A 22,262-nucleotide genomic window follows, 5' to 3' on the forward strand; every position below is an offset into this window, starting at 1 on the left:
CAAACTTCATCAAATCACCCAATTGATGCAAATTTGAATTCAGCAATCCGTGTATTTTTTCCAGCATGCCTTGTTGATTCTACGATTTACGTTTTTTAACGTAATCCTTTTAGAGAACCAATGCAAAAAGGTATTTCCATTTCACTGCTAAATTTAAGCGGAACTCACATTCAACAAAGATCAAAGAAGATATTTTGTCTGACAATAATTTGAAACATCTTTAGCAAAAGCTTTTATTCGAGCTCATTCATCAAACAACTGTGGGAGATGCTTAGACAGTAACTTTAAAAGAGTCAGCCGTTAATGTGCATTACAATGCATTTACTTAGTTAGCTCAGTCTTTATTGTATCTTGTATGCTGCCATAGTATCATTAATACAAGTATCCATTTTAGTTTAATGTTCAGTTTTGAATTCATTTACTACTTCCTCAACTTCTCTGCAAACTATGCAAATATATGCTAATTATTTAATATCATTCATTTTAAGACCTATCTTAGTCTTTTATATTGTGTAATTGAAGGTGATTAGTTACAATGAGAGATAAATATATTGTATTCACATTTATAATATCAGTAAATTGATTAAATATTATTTATATGAATACTAAATAGTAACTTAGCACATATCACGAAAATTTACGTCGAAAACATGAAATAATTGAAAAGATAACATATTCCAAATCAACCTTAATTTCTCACGGTGTACTCTAAATAATTACTTTATTTAAATGTACATGGCATTCTGTGAATGAAACGTTATATGCCTAATCTTAAGCTTCAATTCTATTTATTTTGTATTTATCCTACGGCAATACTACGCCATTTTTCCTAGGTTTTTTCTCTTCTCGACATGATAAGGACGTCGCGTTTTAGGATAATGAACATTAAAGTGGGTAGCCAGGTTTTTTTTTCTTCCTTATAGCATCTTGCACTCTCAATACTCCTTTTCCTGCCTCGGATATTTTATCAATTTCTCTTGATGGAAAAATAAAACAATAAAAATTCCATTTTTTAATTGCAAAAGAAACACTTGGTTTTTCCACATGAAATATTCATTCACGACCTAGGTTTCGACGCACAGCGTCATCATCAGGTGGCGATCGACGCTGTGCGTCGAAACCTAGGTCGTGAATAAATATTTTATGTGGAAAAACCAAGTGGTTCTTTTGCAATATATATCGTTTCCACAAAGTGACGCCTGAAGTTATCTCCATTTTTTAATGTTACAAAACTATTATCTCTTCTTTAAATTGGGGATTTTTCAATTTTTTTTTCAAATTTTTCCCTGAAGAAGCCAAAGATGAATGTCACGATATCTGTAATATACGAGCTATCAGACAATACGCTATTAATACTGGTATGTTCGTGGTCAACGGAAAATCATTCCGCATACCATTACACTTAACTTTTAATTATTTAATCATATCTAAGTACATACGTAGACTAATATAAAGGTTTGAATGCGGAGATAAATAAGGGATATTGGTCACATTTAAAGTTTTAAAACTTTCATTCATAACATTTTATTTCATGACGTATAAATGATTTATGTGCAATGCTTGGATTTGTCTGGCGATTAGACTGTTATAGTTATTACCTCGACACAAATTTTAAATAAAAGGCTCCTATATATTCTCGGCTAAAATCGTAAATTATGACACGGATAGCGAGGAGTAATAGAGGTGTGTTCAATACTTAATACCTTATATTCAATAATAAATTCTAAAAAATCTCTTTTTCTACTCAATAATGCTTCTGTCTGATTCAGATTTAATCCTGTTTCCTTAGTACATTTGCGGATAAAACGTACCTAGATATTTTGTAACTGGTACAAATAACGAATTTGTATGTAATTTACTCGGGGCAATTTATAATCCCTCTATAGGTACAGCACTAATTACATAAGTTTGATGGTGAACGCAATATCACTAAGCGACTTTATCACATTCATTTTCTGTTTTATCAAGGAAAATATTTGACACACAGTAAAGGTTTTACGAAGCTAATATGAAAAAAAACCTGGTTCACTAACTTATGAGAATATTATCAAGAAGAAAAGAAATTAATTTCCCTGAAAGTAAGCCTATGGTTCATTTAGATACATAATTATTGATTCCAAAACTCGTTCAATATCTAAAGGTGTTTTTCTTGAAAATGCAATTCATCCAGAAGTAAATTCAATTTTTCTGTACTACTCGATTCGTAAATATTTTTACACGACTACTACTCATTAACCTATTCCACAATATTTTAGTAGTGAAGAAATAACGTCGTGACTTTGACTGAGGACAATATTACCCCGCAACTCCCAATGAGTAACACGTTCATCGTGGCTCGCGAAAGGGGGAAAATAACCCGCAGAATATATGGTAATTTATTCACGATACAAGAGCTTTCGCTGCTTTGTAGAATGCTGATGTGAAGCCTTTGGTTTGTTCAATGCAAAGAATGTTTGACGTTTGACGTATCACACATCGAGTGGGAGTTCATGCCTGCGCCTTCGTGAACAAGCGCACTCAAAGCTACTATGCGTCCTCACAAGCTAAGAAGTTGAGCCCACTGAATGATCTACTTTCATGAAATTCTATTGTCCATTTCGGGAATCCTTTATTATTCGGAGGATTCTATGGTAACGTTTAGGTAATCATGAAATAAATTTTCATAATCTAATAAACTGTGACAAGCCGCAAGCTTGAAGTATTCAATAGATCCAATAATCCACCTCTAGATGGTAAATTTTGTGGATGGCGGCCGCTTTCTACCTCCATCATTATTCTTAATTCACCATTTCATTCTCATTTTCAATCTAACTTTTTTTTATTCTAGAATTGTTTCGTTTTAAACAGAGGTACAAGTAGAGGTAGACACATCATTCCCTTTTGGGAGGGTCTCACAAAATATCCGACCGACCCCAACAAGTGCCAAGGAAATACTTGCGTCAGTGGGATATTTATGGTAAGAATGGCTTTTTACAAAATATATCACCCGATTTAATCACGAACATTGATAGATGAACATCGATTCTCCTTTCGTTCTCTTTGAAGGTTAAAAACGCAACAGTGATACAAAGGAAATTACTGCTTTTATTTCGTAGTTTTTATTTCGGTGCATTAACGAGCTATCAGAATCTCTCGAAATAATTTTTCAGTCACAAAACATGTCAATATCAGACTTTATTTATCTTATGATATATATATGCCGGCAGTGGTAACTTAAAAAGTATTTCATTGAACTCAATGAAACTCTATCTATGTCACGAAACACTATTACTCAGTATCTTACTCATTTTAATCTCCAGACTTTAAAACAATTACATATTAACGGACTAAAACCTAAATATATAGCATTTACTTCCAAGAAACTTTATTATCTACTGAATTCAAGTTTCCTAAGTAGCATGATAAATTTTGTACAGCTTTCCTTAATGAAATTTTCAGTTAACACATTTATACTTACTATCGTTGATTTGAAGTACCCGTTCCAGACAGGGAAATATGAAAACATTTCGGTTGGATACTTCGTGGAACTAGTAGGGACTATATCCCAGTGTCATTTTCTCGATTTTTCAAAGACCATTTCAAAAAATTTTATTTTCCCATTGATATTATTGTAGTCGCAGATCAGAAGCCTCTCTCCCTCCCCTCCATCTTGGGGTATGTTATTCTATTCTCTGATTATAGTGGCTCAGGGAGGATATAAGGTATAAATATGCACTCGATCGCTCGGATACTGATTTGGTCGAAAGGGAAATAAAGACTAAGCCGGCTATTTACGTGAGAATACTGTTGAGAACTGATATTTCATGGGAAGTTCGAATTATGAACCTAATTGTGACGTTATGTAAGTTCAGTCCAAAGAATTTTCGTAACGTTGGTTGCCGAGAGTGACGAAGGAATACCTGCAAGGCGGTTTCACTAGAAATATTAATGCTCCTTTTTATTTTGGATGATCTATAAAAAAAAGATAGCCTTGGAGGATACTGATTACGAAATATTTGCCATTTTTGTATCAAAGTCTCATTAATAATGGAGGTGAATAATGCCAAGAAATGTTTTACCTGTTGATATACTACTGAATCCTGCAAGAGGGGAGATAGGATGTGGAAACCATGACGACCTGTTACCGATAAATGACAATTTGGTCATAAATAAAGTAGAGTTATAAAGCAAATGTTAGAGAACTGTAGCTGGTAGTCTCACTTGTGGTGCCAATCCCTTGCGAAGTCACTCAATTTAAAGATTCCTTCAACATGCATTTCTATAGCATAAGCATTTTTTAGATTTATTTAGTTCACACGATTTAAAGTTATTCTTGTATAAATTATGCATGTATATAAACAAAATTTACCAGATATATTTGCAAATAATCTTCATATACATATGGATATATTTTAAATCACATAAATAACACATAAAAAACCAACTCCAGCACAAAAAAACATGCATATAGTATAACTATAATTATCGGAAAAACTCACATTGATTATAACGTTTCTTATATCCTTGGATGATAATAAATATTTATAACACGCTGTTGCAATAGTAAATGCATCACGTTGACCATAAGTTTAGCATGGATGTGGGATATGAAATCATATGATAGGACCTTGCTAAGTCCACCTAATATCGTGGAATTTTTATCGCAAAATACAAAGGTACCTAAAATTATTTCCTGGAAATGATAACCTAAGCGAATACCTTTCGGATCTTATTCATATTCAATAATTATTTAGGGCAATGGTAGCAATGAATAAGAGATTTTAACGTTTTTCTGTTTGAAATTTGAGACCTTTTGTTCCAAACAGAAATTTTTAATTGTCATTATTTTGCTGTTTTTAATACCAACAGTATCTATTTTTGTGGTTTAATACGTTTTCAATATCAAATGCTTTTAATAATATATCTGAGGATATTAGAAATATTTAAGATCAATTTCAACATATTTTGTACATTTATACTTAATTGCATTCCATTAAGTTGACGATGAAATATTATATGGAAGATTTTAAAAGCCGAAAAATACGGGAACAAATATGGAATCAGGTTTTGAAATATTTGTCCTGAAGGTGCTCTTTTTAATTATAAAATGCCCATATCAGCTTAACTCCAATAAAACCAATTTAACCCCATATTTTGCACATACTAAGAGTTCGACATAATAAACAGATTAAAGTAGAATAGCAATTTAGAAGCCCACTATAAAAAAAAGAAAAATTTTGGTTCATCATAATTAAAAATATGGAGGCTGGAGGTATACTTGTGGTGACAATGTAAGTGGCAATGATAATTTTCATTGGACAGAGTTTGAAGAGGAACTGCCAAAATAAAGGGGGATGTCCAAAACATACCTGTGGCAAAGTGAGACCAATACGCCCACGGGAGAAATGAGAATGAAGGGACATTTGAAGGATTCTTACGGAATGAAAAAGTCTCATCCGCATAAATGAGGCCTAAAGCTCCAGGAATTTTTGTTCGTGAGTAAACTGCGGAACCCATGGAGTGCAAATATTGTCATTGGGGCCTTTAGGATGGATAATTAAATTGAAGAAATTATTGGGACGTGATAAGGATCCTTCATACAATTGGATACTGATCATAATGAGGTGAAATGATCTCCAAGAGTGAGCCAAGAAGAAAAGCGGGAAGCATGGTTTTTATCCAAGCGTTCTTGATTCTGAAACTCTCTTCCTAGTTATTCGTCACGTAGCTGTCTCCAATCGAATTTTCCACCACCACACCTTGCCAGCAGTCCATCTCCCCCGCATGGCCGACCTTATTAATTCAAAGTCGCCCAAATTTCCTTTCCAAGTAACCATTCGACTCCATTCCGTCTCTCTTCTGACTGCGACTAGCAGGCAGCCTCACTCAAATGCAAACAAGAATCATTAATTATCAACCCTCCCTTTTTCCCCGTGATCAACGCATGCGATCAATCAAAGGACTGAGAGAAGCTGAGCTTAATTACGGTTTTTGAGGTCCCTTTGTAAGAAAAAATCTCATTCATCTTCCATTGTTAGCCTCAAGATCTTTTTACACTCCTAATACAAAATCGCCTTCAATTTAACGTACGAAGAGGGGCATATTTTAATTTTTTCATCTTTCCATGTTATGTGAAGGAATGTCACTCGAGATATGTTCCCCCACTGTAATTTTTCTTATTCTCAATTAACTCAATTATTTTTTACCAGTTCAATATAACTTCATGTGCACTCAATATATGTATTGCAGCAACGTCCTAACGCGCCGTCCCGAGAAATTCAGTTGCGTCTTTCAGTTTCAAGTTGTAGAAGAAACGAAACGAAAGGTTTCTTGAGTGAGCCCTTGTGCGTCGAGCGAGCACTTAGGAGTTCGTTTGGAACCACTAGATCCAACGCGAAGTGTACTTGCAGGTTGCTTTCTTGAGTTAATGCATTGCTCCCAACCTATATCTTCCTATAGGTAGCTTCTTGTTGCCCTACTTGCAATATGCAACCTGAGATATCTGTAAAATGTAAAATTATATTTGTATTATTTTATGTAAGGTGAATTCCAATCATAATCCTAGAAATAGTTGAAGTTTTACATTACAATTATGATTTGTAAATTGTGATTTCTAAAATATATTTCTTTGATGGTCGACTTCGACTTATTGGTTTTTCATTACAACGACGTAGAAGGGTACTTTTTCCTTGCAAAGACAAAGAGATGTCTTCGATTCCAACTCTTAGTTAAAAATGATTCTTTCAAATGATCAGGCTCCAACAATACTGTATATAAACCTCCATATTAATGATTACTGATAAGGGTCGTCGTAACATTATATTCATGTAAGATAGAGTATATGTATGTTCATAGAAATTGATCGCTACTCATTCGAATAGAGACACCTACATTCTCCAGGTAAGAGAAAGTTATATTTGTTCGCATTCGGCACATACATTATTCAACGCACAAAAGTAAATTTTTTGAGTTCATTTAAGCGTTAATAAAAACTTAAACAGATTCATACGTATTTGAGTAAGAGTTAGGTTTCATAATGCAATGAAAAAGGACCGTTTTCCGTTATGCAATTGATCAAATATCGTACATGCATTCAATCACTTTCCTCCTTAGATAGCTTTAATATCTGGTATTCATAGAGAAACATTTTTATGTTCATGACACATTACTTACGTTTCAATTTGAAAAATACTTAACAAGAGTGCAAGCACTAAATTGTGATGCACAGGTCACAGCATGAGAGTCATTCAAAATGTACCATAACTCCTATCTCGTACTGAAAACCATTGACTAATTTCTTCTAAGCTGAAATATTTTCGCCGGTCCCGGGGATCGAACCTTCCACAGCTTCCTTACTACTTGCGAAATACTTGTCAAGCAACAAACAATATAAGAACATATAAAAAGAACACCCACGCGTTATTCTTAATAATTTCTAAATAATTCAGTTCCATCTTCCTTAGAAGAAACACTGGTACTGACTGACTGTGGTCAGTCAGTACCTCTGTTTCATTCAGTACCATCTTCTGCAGAAGACGGAACTGAATTACGTTGAAATTATTAAGAATTAACGTGTGAGTGTTCTTTTCATGTGTCCTTATATTGTTTTTTGCTGTCCAAGTTTCTACATACATGTAAATACTATATGTATACATAATGAAATATACATATGAAAACCATTGAAAGTATATATATATACTTTCAATGGCTTTCTATATATATATATATATATATATATATATATATATATATATATATATATATATATATATATACATATACATATTTTCGAAACTGAACGCTCGAGAATGCACAAATATATAAAAATATTGATTAAGATTGTTTAAACAAAGAAACACAAAGAAATGACACTCACTTATTGATGTTTCGACGGCAGGGCCGTTATCGTCAGAATGCTGTTGTCGGGAAGAACTGAGAGAATTTATGTGAGGGGTGAGGGGGGAGAGGTAAGGGAGCAATATGACATGGACAAGGGGGTTGGACGAGATATGTGGAACTATTGGATGGATTCAGTGGGTTTGATTCAGCCCGGTAGGTTAAATGACTGGAGCACCCAGATATGCGCCATCTCGCAGGTTCTCGCATCTATTACTGCTCGGAATGAAAATAAAAATTTCTGCCATCTAACCCCTATATGACGGAATTCTTACCCGAATCAACGAATCCCTTTCAAACATTTTAAAGGTGTCACCAAGGAATATTAAATGTTATTTGAAAGTCCATAATGGCACCAAATTAGGTGTCTGGAATGCAGCGCAATTTAAAACGCTCAATGTAATTGAATTCTTGAGATATGGGATGGAATATTAAATGCATATTTTATACATATACATTTAATAATAAGCATGATATTTGAAAATATTAGGAAACAAAGGGTTAAACGGAAGCGAAAAGAAGGAGAGCCATTTCATGACAAATATGAGTAGTCAAGAAAACCAACAAACACAGATAAAAGTCATAGAATACCTAGATTTCACTTAAATAATGTAAAGCCATTCACCTTCCCCTTTACCACCTATTTTGCTCTCTCAGCGATAAAATGCTCCAGAAGTGAACGCGGTTATTTGCGCTCATTTTCAATTTGCATATGATTTTTATGTACTCAACACTCTTACAAAACCTCGAATCCTTTACTCGGTTTTCCCTACTCGACAGCCCTTCACTTGGGCAGGGACATTGGAGGTCGACGTCTCGCCCTCTAAACCTTTCACCAAATTTCCTCTCGAACTCTTCAAACCTCCTCCGGTAACCCCTTTTTTCGTATTTTTATCATTTTATCCCCAACACGGCTTTTCCCTGAGGTGAAAGTGAAAATTTTAATCTATTAAAAATTGATTTAATATTTTACATCAATTTTACTGGACCTTATTCGGTTTCTTACGTTCACCTCAGAAATGGTGAAATTAGAAGCCCAAACACAGTATGAGGTAGAAAGGACTTGGTTTCTTTCTTTTGCAATTAAATGTGCCAGTGAATGGGGATGGGTGGCCATAAATGCGACTTTCGTGGAGGATGTTTAGAGAGATTATAACGCAATTCAATACTCCGGTTTTACATGAGAGTTTAAGCATAGCTTCTGTGTTTTTACTAGAGGAATGGTCAATTGGATGACTGAACTTTTATTCTTTCACTTCTTTCTTTGCTGAGTAATTTCTTCTTTTGTATATTAATGAGTTTGCAAGGAAGAAAGTTAGATCAACGATGAATATTTTAATCTAGCCTAGGTTACACTCTTTCATTCTATCTCAAGGAATTTTTTGAAAATATTTAACCCTTTAAGATGTCCGTAAAACAAAATGCATGCGTGTAACCCAAACTTTACCGTTTGTAAAACGCCTAGTTCACTTTCTTTAGAAATGTACTGTGCTTATTCTTCAAACGAAGCAGGTCATGACCATCGTCCCAACGGATTAAAATCGTACGGAACTGTATCTTATATTAAACTTGGTTTAAATTATGCATCATCATAAATCAAATAATGCTTTTATAAATTTTAGTGGCAATTTATTTAACTGGATTCATGATAAAGAGTTATTCAACATTTTAGAGCATATGTCCTAATTGTAGCAGAGAAATACGTACACTAGAAGATTTTGCTCGCTGATTTACTGAATGTAACTTGAAAATAAGCAATGTTCTACTTTAGGAAAAATCGGGAAAAAAAGGTAAATCAATACATACGAATATTTTGGAAGGCCATCTCAGTCGGGAATATAATCATGATCATAAAAGTAGAGAAAATCCATTAGTATAAATAGGAGAAACCTACGACACATTATGTTTAATTCAATTAAGAATTGATTTAAGCAATATTATAAAAATATATAAATCATAGGGCACTATAATGAGGGAATCATAGAAATCAAACATTGAATCCATATTCTACAATTAGAGGTTCTACAATTAGAATGTTTTGCAAAGAATTGGCGAAGGAAGAAACCACGCTAAAGCCATGCTGAGACTTAATAAAAAACGCATGCACATTTCCCATAATATTACTTATAATCAGTAATAATTAAAATACTAATTTACTTATGATAATTTTATAATAATATGACATGAAACTGGTACGAACGTTGGATACGAGATTTAAGAAAACCCAGGATTTATAAATTAGGATGATGATCTACAAATATTTCCCATGAATTTGTTCAGAAATACGCGAAATAATTTAAATTAGTGCAAGGATAAGCTGTTTTCTCACCCCAAATACATGAAATGGAGATCCTGATCTTGTTTGAAGGGAATTCACTGCTGTGTCAGTATGCGGTAACCTAGAAAGAAATATTGATAAAATTAGAAAGCTCTTCTCCTCCATCCAAATGCTTTAATTAATTTGCAACAAGTGATATTTTAAAATACAGGAAATGCAGGCTAAGAACTTCTATATTTGAAGGCACGCTATGGATAACAATAATCCCCTAAACCCATGCATTAAAATAACACTTCTTTAACCGCACCTTGGCTCCTACCTACCATTCCCTTAATCGCCCATTATTTCATACAATATACCTATTCTTTTTTTCTTAATTTAGTAAACGAGAATCCCTCCTTCTACAAGTCTTCAGCATTCCATTACTACGCAATATTGCCAGCATCCACATTTTCCCTGGTCTTCTTATTTCTTCCAACAACCTTCTTTCTCCCTTACAATGCCTAGAATGTTTTCATTTCTGCCAATTTTATTTGTTTCATTTCTTCTCCACATTGTCTCAAGGATCACCAACCTACGCTCAACCTCTTATCTCTACGACTACGATGTAAGACCCATACATATTAATATCCGTTAATAAACCATGAATAAATATTTCCTTTTCATGCTTACTTAAGTTTTCTGCCATAAATACCATTTTATTTCTAGAAGATTCTCTAGTTCCAGCAATACTTCTTTTAATGCCCTCACTGGTTCACCCATTTTTGTCTAAAACACTTTTAAAGAACGGGATCTGTTTCATGAACCTTCACTGTTCTCTACCCTCCTAGATTTAAGTTATTAAATCAGCCCTCCCATTTCTTAATTAACTCATTATCTTCATCAAATTTGATTGATTTCATCCCATATTTTACATACAAATCTTGTGCTCAGCAAAGACTGGCATCCACTTTCATATTCTTAATAACCCGCAAATCCATCCCCGCAGTCCACCCACGAGTCCATCATTTCCTAACCTATATTCATTAATTCCGATTGCTCCTCCCACAGCTCACTGATCATTTCCGCGATGTGAATAATTTAAAGCAGGAGTGGTCATGGACAGTCCTGTCTTGCCCTTCCGCCTAACACTCCCCATCATGATGGATTCATTTCTTCATATTATTCAATCAATATTACTTAGCCATCACGTTTACTTACAGAAAATGATTCTCTTCTAATTAGTCATTTGCTGATATCTCTAAACATTAATCCTATGATTTTATAGCCCTCAAATACAGTCAATTTGCTTTTTTTTTGGATAGGGATAAAAACTGATCTAACTAGCCTCCCTGTGAAATTTGACCGTCGTGCGGCAGATGAGGCCATAAAATGTTTGCCATCCATCATATGTGTTTTTTAAACTTTTTAGTAATTCTGCAGGCGTGTTACCTATCCCCACAACCTTGTTCGTTTTCATTTCCTATAATTCCTTTTTGATTTCGGTTTCAAGCATGTAAGTGAATAGGCTATCCTCAACGACTTTAGATTCTCCTTTACGCTTTAACAGGGTGGCTTTTTTCCCTTCCTGGGCATCATAACCTCTCTCTGTAAGCTCTTTATACCCTTATTGCTCTTTCCATCACGTTTCTTAGTTTCTTGCTATAACTAATGAATCCGATTATATTCTAAATAATGTTATTTATATCAAAATAACTTCTAAAGAACTTTAAAATAAGACAAAATATTTGTTCAGTGTTTTACTTTAAATTAAAATGGTTCACAGGGGCCAATTTTCTAGTTAACTGCAGACTAAATGGACATTTTTATATTCAGAAATTTCAACTCAAATGTATTCATAACAACATCATGAATAAAAGTATTACAGTCCCCTCAAACGAAAAAAATTTTCTGCATAAGAAAATGTTATAAAGAATTGTAAAGTAACTTTTGAATATGTTAGTGATAGCTGTACGCATTTCAAAATCTTTACTTTAGATTTCACAATATCATGGTTACCTGTCAAACGACTGACCATAATTATTTCTATTTTTCTTCTTCTTAGAGAATGATATACTATATGTAAATGTGGCAGCTTTATAGATCGTTATGCACATCAATAAGGTAAATTATCATATTATGTATTCGAAGCCAACAAAAAGCTTCTTCTCAACAAGATAACATGAAAGATCCAATACGTATGAGTCCAATATTCTTTTTTTTTTAATTCCCAGGGCGTATCATGCAACTAGAGCGTATTATTCATAACGCTTGAAATTAAATTAATAAGAGCAAAGTAATTGTAATGATGGTTTTCTTCCTCATTATGATAGAAATATTCTTAAAGTTCATAACCATCCCTCTGTTAGAAAAATATCTTTTCATCTTCATTACTTCAGCCTCAAACGAAATTAAAGTAGCAAGACGCGGGGGAAACAAAACGGAGGAGATTGTAAGTGATGTTTTGAGGGAAGATGAGAGAACCGGACGCAGTAGCTGAAATTGTTTTTTTATTTATTCGTCCCGGAGGGCGCGGTGGAAAAAGATATGCGAAGTCAGAGGCAAGGGATGCTGAAAAATCCTTATTAAAGAACTCCCATATCACACTCCTTGGGAAAAATGAAGGGAAGACGGACTGCTTGCTTTTTACATTATTTTTTTTACCAAGAGAAGGGGGAAGAGGAATGGGAAGACAAACTAAAGAGGAAGACACTAAAAAAAATAAACGAGCAAGGAAGAACCACATCTTATACTGATGGTGCTCTCAAGAAAATGGGGAGCTGAGGATACGGCTGTGTGTACACGAGGGGAAAGAGGAGCAAAGAGCAGACAAGGATGCAGACGGGCGCTCGAATGGAGAGATGAGGGGACTCCTGGACCCAATTCAAGGAGTAAGCGAGAGAGTGACTGTAACTCATTTATAGGTGACTTAGAAGAAAGAGTCTAAGAGTAATTTGAACAAGAATAATAATAAAATAATAAATGGCATCGGAAAAGAAATACTCCTGTATAATAGAGCAAGAAAAATTATGCTCAAGGAATAAGAATAAATATATTTTAAATATAATCCATGAATAATCTAGGTACTTATTCATCTGCATCTTTAGGTCAAACATATTGCCCAGATTAATTCACGAATTAAATGAAACGTACGTATTTAAGGCTGGAATTTAAATAGAGTATTCACAATAACCACACGTAAAAAATCGAAATCTCAGTTTTCTAAGATGATTAAAAATTAATTAAGTAGTCATCAAAATTATCCGTTACCCAGCGCTCAAATACGTTCAGGTTAAAGTTCAATATGAGTAATATTACCAAGTTGGCCTAGACTACTCATCCTAGATCACATTGATACTAAATATAGGATTAAAGCCTTTATAAATAAATATCAGTTTTTGTTATTTAATGTAACTTATATGACGTTTCCATGCTTTCTTCCTAGGGAAAAGCAGCCAATATTATTTCTATTTTGAAAAATATTTGTGGAAACCGCAGGTAAGGAAATGAATTGTTCTTAAACGCTTTCTTTTGCGTTAAAGAAGGCTAATTTATTTGGGTCCGGATTATTCTTGATCCATCGGGGGGAAGGCTTAACAATGTGGGAGGGGAACATTAGAGCGTTGAAATAAAGACATTGTCGTGGAAACAGAAATATAGGCCTAAGTAGCTAAATTAATGCTGAACCTTATCAAATAAAATTATGTTTCAGATCTTCCAGAAAAAGAGTAATGAGGTCAACATATGGTTACAATTAGTCTTCTGACCTCAAAACCTTCCATGAGTGTGCTTTAAAGGTGAATGCCTAAAATTTCGGAATAAGCGTGAAACTATGTTGTCTATAAGCCTTTTATTTTTAGATCAGTGGACCGTCAACCTGTTTAAAATGGTTGGTAAAACTGTCGGTTAATATTAACATGGATTGGTTCCAGTCTTGGACATCATTTACCGCGGTTTAAAACTTGAAATGGATTCATTTAATTCAAAGAAATCGAATGTTAAATGTAATGCCTCGTTTTCATGATTTTAAAAAGGAATTAGGAAATAATTAAAACACTTCAAATATCGAGTTATACTTCCCTCCTCTAGAGGGGAAGTGATAAATACAGAGAAACGACCCCAAAGCATTGAAATGCCCAGGATTAAGATATAGCACATGCATGAAAGCGAGAAGAAAATAGAAATATTCAAAATTATCGTTCGGTCCTCGTAGTTATTTCACACGGGCGAAATATATTCATCAAAGCATTCTGGAGGCAAAAAATATTCACTGTTAAATATTTCCTGGTCGTTCAGATCACTTAGGAGAAGAAGCATGGGAAATGAACATTAACTGAAGAGCAAGGAGGTAGGAGGTCAAGAGATTCTGGGGAGACGAATATATATATACGAATGTAACAACGGAAGGAAAATTACATGTAAAAGGCTACCGGAAGAGTGCAAGGAGAAAGGGATAAAAGGATCGTCAAACCAGAAAGAGCGGATAGGAAAAAAGACGGAAGGGGAGAAGAGAGACAAGAATGAAAGGGCAAAGAGTCTCTCTTATCCTTCTCTCACTCACTCACTTTTGTGACCTCCACCCCTTTCCTCTAAATTAAGAGCTCAGACTGCGAGGGCTTAACGAAGAAGGAAAGCGGAGAGCAACGGTGCGGTTCATCAAAAGTTTTAAAGGAGAAGATTTATGGAAAAGGAACAGGAAGTGATGGATCCACACGATAGAGGACAGTATTCTGTTTCAAAATCGAATGAAGTGAATTGAGAAAATATAAAATTAGTGATATCGCTCTGATGTTTTCCTTCAATAACCACTCATGGCCCAATGGCTTCTCCCAACATAAAACACTCTTCCAAAAGAAGTAAGAAAGCGAGAGCTAATTGTTTATGATTGTTATTGATGCAAATAGTAACTTTTTTACACAAATGATGACTCTAAGAATCAGTCTTGCACCTATATTTCACCTTTCATATTATTTTTAGATTAAAAGATTGATCGGGTGCTAGTAATGTCTTTGCCAATCATATCTACTATTTCAAATAAATTAAATTTAGTAAATATTTATAAATATAAAAATACATTTAATATATTATAATCACATATTATATTATGGTCAATATTTCGAGTTAATATAACGTGCAAGCTAGACAGACACAGAGTTAGTAGAAAGGTCCCGGACTGAAATAAACTTCATCTGCTTTATATAGGGAGCAAAAGTGTTAACCAGAGAGATTGGGGAGCGGAACATAATTCACGCTCCTCTCAAGTTTCAAAAATTGGTGGTTCTATAGGGCTTTAGAAATACGATTTGGAGAACTCGTAAGCAAAGTGTGCAGAAGGCAATTTACCTCAAGAAAGGGTCGTTTAAAATTGATAGAGAACTTTTAAGATGGCTTATGTTCATCACATGTGTTGAAACTTCAAGCAACCAACTAACAGCGAATTAAACGGCGTTAATCTCGCTCAGCCAAACTCATATAATGACAAAGGACTTTTTTATTATGCTACAATCATAAATGAAAGTAAATCAAGAGAATAAAATGCATAGTAGTGGCGAAATGTTTTTAGAATCTGAAATTATGCATTATTCATTTTCTAATGGTCCTTGCGGCAATTAGAGTAATGGGATTCACCCAAGCTTTTTTGTTAATCTTCGAATTCCTTTCTGATTTCTTTGATCACCCCAATTATTTCACCCTTTATACTATCCCGGAGTAAATGGGGAAAATGATATAATTCCCCCGTTTTTTCTTAGACATTGGTTAAGCTAAAATCCAGATGGCACCCCCGATGAGGTACTCGTATATCCATTGAAATCCATTTTATTCCATCACCACTGTCGTCATGCTAGATATGGATGCCTTATTTCCTCCAAAAAAGTCGATAGTAAAATTTTTCTCCAATTTATAAAGAGCGGAAAAGACTGAAAGGGGATTGAGAAAGGGGTTAATGGTGTAGCTACGCGAATGAGTTGATGCCCAACCCACTTCCCATCCCCCGCCTTCTGAGACGTTAAATTCCATTTGCAAGAGCCATGAAGGTGAAATGTTTGCCGCGCGCATGTGGCATCTTTTACGGCGGGCGGTAGGTCGAGAAGTCGAGTCGCGGAAAAGGACGAGTGGGGAAGGGAGGGGGTTGCTCCAGCCGCCGTTGGAACGGTCGAGATGAATTGGGGGCTGCCGGAGCTGAAGTGTCCAAATGCTCCGTGGCGATGACATGATGGTCTCTTTATTCGATATCGGGCGGGTAAGTGGTGGTGGTGGCCTTCTTTGGTCCACATTCTCGTTGAGGAGGAAATGAAGAGCGAGGTTGAAGCTGAGGGGAAGTATGGAAGGGAGAGTAAGGGTCAGAACGAGAAGAGGGACTGAGACTAAAAGGAATATAAATTAATGCACGGGGAATGCGCGGGATTTGTGAGGAGAAGTGGGTTGTGGGAGTCAAAGAAAAGGGTAGGAAAGTCAAGGGATAAGGCAAGGAAGCGTATTTCCGACCTTACCATCGAAGCAGGAAGCTCTTTGAGGTCATTTGTGAGATAACCATCATCCTCAAGGTAAACGGTCCTGCAGTAAAGTGGGTTTTCGTCCAAGTTTTTTTCCAAAATTCCTCAGTGCAAGCGCATGAAAGGCAAAGTTATTAAGAGAGTACATAAGTTATCTTTAAATTTTCTGCAACTACTTTAAGTATTGATTCACTCATTACCAATTCTGAAAAAATGTCAACGTTATTGTAATGGGTAACGCAACCGTCTTGAGTATGTCGCTCTCTTGTTGTGCCACAATGCACGAGTATGCGTACCTTAAGTTATTCATTGAATGGCTCAATTAAGCTTTAATTGGATTATTAGAATTAAATTAAATTTCTTAATACTGTCCCAAATCTCAAGATGGTTTCTATCGCTCGGATACTTCTTTAGAAACGATATTATTAGCATTAAATTGTATGCTCAATGATTTGTGCTTCCTAGACAATGGTTTGACATTTATCAGTTATCTTGATGTATTATAGAAATGGGTTCGATGAATTTATTTGTATTTTTGGAAATCAAAACCATATTTTTAGGATTATCGACACATATTGTACCACCAACTCCTAGGATCAGCTTACAATGTTAACAAGTTGCCTGGGGTAAGCCCTTCTAAATACCCATATATAGTAATTATATTTTAGAAACAAATGTATTTGTAATATTTCCTTATGCCAACGCCTTCTCGAAATGTTTGCTAAATCTAAATAAATTGACGGTATTTATCGAGTGACAGCAACTGTATTTATGTCACCGTTTAGTTTTGTTTAGTTTTCTCCATTTCTGTTAAATATTTAATTATGTATATGAATATATATAATCATGCAACAGAAAATACCCTACATTTGAATAGATAAAATTAATATGTAAATTGAATAATAGAAAGTAATAGACATGAAGGAACGAGGTAATAGAAACGCCATTTAGGAATGAATATGAAGATAAAGGAATAATTTCTGGAATTCTTCTTTCCCAAAATACCGAAATTATTGACTACTAAGATGCAGCCGCAATATCATACTGCTAAAAAAGAGAAAAATGTAGCAGTTCTGTATCCTTGAACTAAATCTTTACTTTCTACTTAACTTTGGCATTGTCAGCTCTTTACAACTATGGAAAATTATTCACTTCGTAGAATACTTAATGTATTGAACCAAAAATTAAAACATCAGTGGCCATCAGACATGCACTACCACAGTAAATCCCTAGTAACTGACTCAGTTTCCACCATCATATTAAAAAAACATCTGCTCTAGCAATTCCTCGTCATCTACCAGGTATTGATTGGTAATTAAAGGACATAAAAAATGACCGATAATAACACTGCCTTCATGGGACCACTATTAGTGTTCGCCAGCAGTGATGAAATGCACGTTTCTTACACGAGAGGAACAATAATAATATGATTACTGCTCAAATATACATTAAATCTTGATAATTATGATTCAAAATCACGTCTAAAATCAAAACCTCATTTAATTCATACATGATCTGCCAGCATTCTTGATACATGGTGTGTGGCCCGTTGTTCATCATGTCATAATTATATCGTACGAAACTAATGAGGCGCACATCGTTGCTTAAACATTTTTACAGGAATTCTTATGCCAGGCTTGTCACTGTTAAAGATTAAAAACTCCGAATCACAAAATCCAAGTCTTCTACACCTTTATATTGCAAATTGCATATATTTTATTCTACAGCTACAATAAATGAAGTGGTAATTGAAACTAATATCTCTCCCATCAAGTCAAAATTATTCCTTAATTCTCTTTCCGACATTAAAAAATCACAAAATAAGGTATTGTTGGCCTTTTTTGTATTATAAATATTGTAACCCAAATATGTAGTTTAAATTACTGTGGTGAAATTGTTCCCGAATTAAAATGAACTAGATATGTTATTCAAGTGAAGGAAAAGACGGTGTAATTACAATATTCCAAACCGATACAACCGCTGATTCTGTCTGCTAGAGAAGTAATAGCTGTATTTTTTAAATTTTGTTTGTCACGCTATTTGCGACAGATTGTACAAAACACCAAATTATATTTCATCAAACACACTTTATTTCCTAAAATTATTCTTTTGGAAATTTCGAAAATCCCTGGCATCATCGGAGTTATTCAAGTAGCGAAGGCATTGCGCTTTTCATGTAAAAGAGTAACCTTAAATTAACGTGCTGCCCCCAAAATTATTTTTTGTTTCCCAAATGTCCAACGACGATCAATACTGAATATAAGGGATTCATAAATAAGCCTAAAAAAACAAAAACTGGATAGCTATGAGATTAGTTGGACAGGTTAAAAGGACATCGATTCGATGACAGCTTTATTGGCGCCCCAATCCAACGAACTAATCATCTTGCTTCTGATTGTTATTGACTCAGCAATAGATGTTAGGGAAAGAGGAGACGGGAAGGGTAAAGCAATCAATGGACGGAGAGGCAACTCCCACTTCATTCCCCTCACTGAATCTCAACTGCAGGCGGAGAGAAATCCGAACAAATCCCGTCCACTCGAAACTCGGAGACCAGTTGACCCGGTTGGCCGATCATAAACTGAGGAGAAATTTTGCTCCAAGCTTTTGCTACTTTGAAGAAGTTTACAACCGCGATTTCCTTCAACATGCACCAAATACCGTCAGCCATTATTAACCATACACATAAGTTCCTCGGGCATCCTTATCATCCACATAAAACCCATGTAAAAATATTTGAATAAAGAATATCATATTTTAAATGGGACGCAAAAAAATAATTTTAAAGTTTTGACAAGGTAAACAAAATATATTAATTAATTCAGATTGCATTTGCTTCAAAATCGTATAAAACCTAACGGAGGGGCATTTTTGAACATGATCAACGGGGTGTAGCCCATAAACAGAAAATACATATACGAGTATATCATTTAAAAGTAACCTATAGCATCCTTTCCATAATTTTTTCTTGACTTTTGTAACATCGACAATTATTTATAATTATATAATGATCTCTTACATATTAAGTAACATATTAAGAGTTCGTATGTGCTTTATCATCTTTGCATGTCACACCTTTTACTTTTTTAGTATATGGCAGTCATTCATTTAATCAGAGAAGACGTGCATGTGCCCTTTGTGCATGTTTGTCCATTTGGTATGAATATTAAATAAAAACGGATTATATAATTCGATATTTTTCACATCAATACTATTAAATTAATAAACTTAACCACTTAGGTTCACGTTTCGTTTTCAGGAATTACAAGCGAAGACATCACCCACATCATTGCCGCCATTAACCGGCAAGTGGGGCTTTCGTTCTTTCCTCCTTGAGCAACATGGATGGTTCTGATCCCTAAATGATACGCAATTAATTGTCTATTGTGTACCTCATGACAAAAAGAAGTGGGGCAATATCATGTGTTCATTATAACAGTAATTTTAGAACGCAATGGGAATACGAGAGAAGCACGAGAAAATTTGGCCGTTAGTGCATAAGCATAACTCCTTTGGTGATGAAAATATGCCAAAGTTGTTCAATTACTTTTTAGTTTCCTGGAAGTTCAAAGGGATTCTACAAAAGGAAAATTAAGACTGGCTCGTATCATCCTCGTTGGTCATGATGCGTCACACAGGAGCAATTAACAGATATTTCTGTACGAAAAACTATGATAGAAGCAGTGAATGATCGACGGCGCATTTTGGAATGGAAATGGAAGTATGGCAGAGCATGAAATATTGCCCCTGTACCGGTCGAGAAAAATGGGGGAATTTCGAAGGGAGCATCCACACGGGAAAAATTGATAACTTATTGCCTCTCGATCAATCGCAGGCCCCTACTAAACATAGCAAGGGTCTAATTTATTCGTTATGATAATGCCTTCCGATGCATCGAGGAATAAATCATTGGAAAATTCAAGAAAAATCCGATGAACGAGACTTCGAAAATGTATACCACAAATATAATACTGGCTCTAGTAAAACCATTCCATCGATCCCCCAAAATTTTATAATTATTTCGTTTGCGCAGCATCGAAATTGTTACTTGTTATTCTTTTTGTCAATACATATAATCGATTATTGTTTACTCCATTAGTTTTCCCCTCTCCTTACATGTAGAAAATAGGTTAAGTTTTAATTTTCTACAAAATATGCCGGAAAAAATTATTTTAAAGAGAATACTCCCCTGATCAGAGTAGTTCAACGATGGATCTAAGGACTAAGCCCCACAACACATTTTAATCCCGCCTTAAACGACGCCAAATACTCCAGCAGGCATGACAATAAAGTATTCTTCAGCTCTATGTCTTTCCCGTTTCCCTTCATTCCGTAGAATACATGCATTCTCTTCCTGCCTATGCCTCGCTTACGATATTATCTGAGAGAAAATTATACTACTATTAAATATACTCCGTTTGAAGCATAAAAAGTAGGAAAAGAAGAAAAGGTTGCACGCAGAAAACCTAGAGACTAATGCATAGTCCTGATGAAGGACTAGAACGATTATAGTTTATTGTAACAGGGTGATTGAACGAATGGAGGGTAGCATTCAACCAGGATTGAATATTAGTATTGACGATTACCAAAACAGAAGTAGTTTTAAGTGGTCAACAGTTAAATCTAAAACACCAATTCAGAGGCATGGTTTATTATCTCATTGTTAAAATTTAAAAAATTAAATGTATCGGTGGCTGTAGTAAAGAAAAAAGGGAGCAATAATTAGCAATAAAAGCACCCTTTTAATAGCAGAAAATTTCAAAAGCATGAACCTAAATCTGACCCATTATTCGGAAGTGGTACTCTAGCATTTTTATTTGATGACAAAGTTAACAGAGTCATCTCAAATGAAGGCCATTCCAAGATCTTACTATGCCACTTTGTGTTTCGACTTGACCCTAATATTTTTGCTGTTCTATAAAAGCAAACAATTTGCGGCTACTTCCGTCCACTAATCACCAACCATCGCGGAATAAAAATAAAAACCGTAAAGTGAAACCATGGCGCTACAATATGTACGATTAAAAAATAGAACCTTCATATGCATTAGGGCAACACGAAGTAAGACTCGCCATAATATGTTTAAGTTGACCAGTGGCTCAAAACAAATATTAACAAAAATTACTGCATATTTTGGAGCAATGTTAAATTAAAGCTCCCATGTCAATTAAAATTGATATGCATTTATTTGACGTGTAGTTATCTACCAAGATATCTTGATAGTATCATACTCGCCGGTTACACCGTCCGAGATCGATTCATTAATTTAAAAACTTGATTCATTCAAAAATAAAAACCCTCTTCACCTTCGATTTTTTTAGAGCAATGGATTTCTTTGGCTATAGGTTCTGAAAATTTATGAAGCGGAAAAGCTGCCAAAATCCAATGCCAAGCGCAAAATTAAATTCAATAAAATGATAAATAGTCGTGCTGCTTAATGCATGTCTGTTTGCTTACGAGAGGTTCATCAAGACCGCATTTATTTAGGAGCATCAAAGAAAGCTCAATATTACAAAATGATAAGAACGTAACATGCGCTTTGACGTTACGATTTTGATTCGTATTCCGAGAGTTTAAAATCAATTATAAACTCCAAAACAGAGGGTAAGGAAATCAAGGAGGGGAAATACTCGAGA

General features: G+C 34.7%; 1 long non-coding RNA gene across 1 annotated transcript in view; it reads right to left on the reverse strand.

Annotated features, from left to right (window-relative positions):
- The window catches only part of LOC139688416 (uncharacterized), a 220,162-nt gene that overhangs the window by 95,454 nt on the left and 102,446 nt on the right, over positions 1 to 22,262 (reverse strand). Inside the window, exon 2 of the long non-coding RNA XR_011700743.1 lies at positions 10,205 to 10,274. This is a non-coding gene — a long non-coding RNA (uncharacterized lncRNA). The remainder of the gene's footprint in view (positions 1 to 10,204; positions 10,275 to 22,262) is intronic.

Source organism: Hetaerina americana, unplaced genomic scaffold (genome assembly GCF_022747635.1).
Source record: "Hetaerina americana unplaced genomic scaffold, ioHetAmer1.1.p SCAF_2, whole genome shotgun sequence".
NCBI lineage: Eukaryota > Metazoa > Arthropoda > Insecta > Odonata > Calopterygidae > Hetaerina > Hetaerina americana.